Genomic DNA, 3,046 nt, shown 5'->3' with positions numbered 1-3,046 from the left:
AGAGGTAAATGATTACCTTAAAACCTTTAGCCTTTATGTTACCCAATGAAAAGATATTTTTTGGTGAATGGTTTAATTTTTAACTTCTATTAGTTGACAAGTAAACCAAACTCATTAGATCTTCCTCAGACTTAAAGGCCAGCTGAGGTCACTTCTGTCTTCCCTAATCTTCCAGCCAGAATCAACGTCCCTCCTTGTAGGATCCCGACACCCCATACCCTGTGTTTGCAGTGCTGCTCATTGTGTTCCTCATTAGGATGGGGTATGCGCTGTCCCTTTTGAGTCCTGTCTCACCAGAAATGTTTAGTAGAAATGGGCTCTCCACAAAGCAGAGACTTAATATCCATGTGGGTTGACTCAAGTGACTTTTGTGGTTTACTGATGATAGCTGTTGGCATGAAGATCACTGAGCTCTCTGGAACATTCATAGCCTGTGATTCTGCTCCCTTTCCAGGCAGAACATTTCAAAAGACTCACACATACTCCCTGCCCCACTCGAGACAAGAAAGCTTTTAGCGAAGCCTTCACTGACTTCCATTCTGGTAAATCCGGTGGCCAGTCCCGAGACTTTATCTTTTAAGCTCAACAGCTTTCATCACTCATTTCTCCCCTGGACTGTTTCACTTGATTATCATCCATGATTTGGACCTGATTCTCCCTTATTGTGTCTTACTTCTGAATCCTTTTAGCGAGTTCTTATGTTTTCTGGAACCTCTGATATTGGTGTCCCCTGGACTGTGGTCTTGAGTTTCTTCCCTATTCAAACTCATTCCCAAGGTGAGCCCACACCGTCTCCTTTCTCTAACTGCCCTTCCTCACACCCCTTCCCAAGCCAGGACTTCAGCCCTTTGGCCACCATCATCTCTCCTGGTGTATCCAGTGGGTATCTCGGTCTTCACATGACCACAAGGAGAATGCCTCAACCCCTTCCATCTTCATCCCTGGAGCAAGACTGCATCTTGCCCCAAACCTTGGAGTCCTCCTCAGTCTGCTCTTTCCCTCGGCGAGTGTTCCCTCCACTAGCATGTCCTCTCAGCTCTGTCTACAGACCTTTCCCTAAATGCCATTGCTTTTCATTTCTTCCACTCCTAACACAATTGCCTGTCACTGGGGTAAATAAAACATACTCTTACCTGGCCCCACTCTTTCTCCTCTCTTTTTCAGTTCGTCTCCACACAGCAGGCAGAATATTGAAAATGTAAATACCTATATTGTAACTTACATAAATCTGTAAATATGTAAATGCACCATTTACTGGTTTAACATCTTCCAAAGCCTTCTCAGTAGAATCAGGACAAAATGGACCAAGTTAATGCACAGCACAGGACAGGAAGTTGCTTCTCTTGTTCCCAAAAGCCATGAATGAATTTGTCTTCTGTTCAACACACACCCAGTGTGTGAGGCTAGAACACAGAAAGGCAGCTGCAAACAGAGGGAACACACGTTGGTCGTTGCTAGTTCAAAGAAATCTGAAATCATGTAGGTAGCTATTTCAAGAACTGGTGTATGGTTCCTGATGGGGCTTCTGCAGGTGATGTGGAGGACAGCAGTGCCCCCAGAATATCTTTCCTCAGGGCTTATAGCTCTACTCTGTGGGCAGTGTCTAATCTGGCACAAAACTCACATTTTTTTACTGACTTTTATTTTCAGTGACTCTTTTTTGTTTTGTTTTGTTTTATTTGCTCCTTCTGCCTTTTCCCCATATCTGCCAGGTCCTTACTGTGCTTTCTTATGCGCTGTTTTCTTCATTTGTCAAACTTCTTACGCTGTCCTCTTATCCAAAGTTCTGGGGAAGGATGTTCTATCTTGTTTGTGTTCACCTGGCCCTTGCTCATGCTGGAGTGTTTCTGGATGTATTGTGTAATTCCAGATTGTGGCCTCACAGTTAATAAACTTTACTCAAGGAAATCTTGTCAGGGGGTTGAGGGATTATTCTTCCGGAGAGATTTTTGTGTTTGCTTCTAAGTACTACCAACCTGAGACCACTTTTATGGACTTACGTAAATAGCATATATGTGAATCTAAAACTAAAGCCTGGGGACACCTGGGTGGCTCAGTTGGTTGAGCAGCTGCCTTCGGCTCAGGTCATGATCCCAGCATCCTGGGATTGAGTCCCACATCAGGCTCCTTGCTCTGCAGGGAGCCTGCTTCTCCCTCTGACTCTGCCTTCCACTCTGTCTGCTTGTGCTCCCTCTCGCTCTCTCTTTGACAAATAAATAAATAAAATCTTTTAAAAATATATAAATAAATAAATAAATAAAATAAAACTAAAGCCTGTAGAACTCTGTAGTTATTCATTAGGAGGGTTTCTTGTTTGTTCTATTGTTTTGTCTGGTTTGTTTTGTTTTGTTTTTACCATCTAGAGTATAGGCCAAGAGAGAAAAGCTTTTTGTCTCTCTGAGCAGGTGAACAGATGTATTTTTTTTAGTTTGCGCATCAGAGTAGCTGTGGCTTGGTGTGACCAGCAATAAGAAGAGGACATTTTGTTGTAGGCATCTTAATTGTTATGTCAATAAACAATAAATTGAGAGTTATGAGCTCTCAATTCTCAACTGAGTTAGTAAATACAATTGGAAAGACACAACACTGTGGCTCTCTTACTGCATTATAGCTTTTGAATTTGGCTTGTAATTACTCCGTAATGCTGGTGATGTGGGACGGCCAGGGGAACGGAGTATGGAGTATGGTTTCCTCTAGGGTAAGGGTAGAATGTTGCTTCTATTTCTGTAGAGTGGATTTGTAAGTAAACTAGTTGAATTCATGTTCAGTTCTGAGCAGCTTTATAAAAGTAACAGGACGATAACCGAGACGCCTTTGTCATCAATACGTGGGGTTGAACTGTGGTCTCAGCTCCTTGGGTCATTCTGAGCTGCAGTGGAGGGAACTCGAAGGAGGGACCCCTGGAGATGATGGCAGGAGTGCTCTGAGCTTTCCCTGCACTTGTCCTCAGAGGGGCCCACCTACCTGGTGTTAGTAATGGAGACAATTCCCATTGGCCTGCTCTGGGCAGTGGACTTGGCCCTTGTTAAATGTTAGGGTTTTGTCA

This window comes from Mustela putorius, unplaced genomic scaffold (assembly GCF_011764305.1).
Source record: "Mustela putorius furo isolate JIRA1106 unplaced genomic scaffold, ASM1176430v1.1 tig00000594_pilon_pilon_pilon, whole genome shotgun sequence".
Classification (NCBI taxonomy): Eukaryota; Metazoa; Chordata; class Mammalia; order Carnivora; family Mustelidae; genus Mustela; species Mustela putorius.
This window is presented reverse-complemented; position numbering follows the sequence as displayed.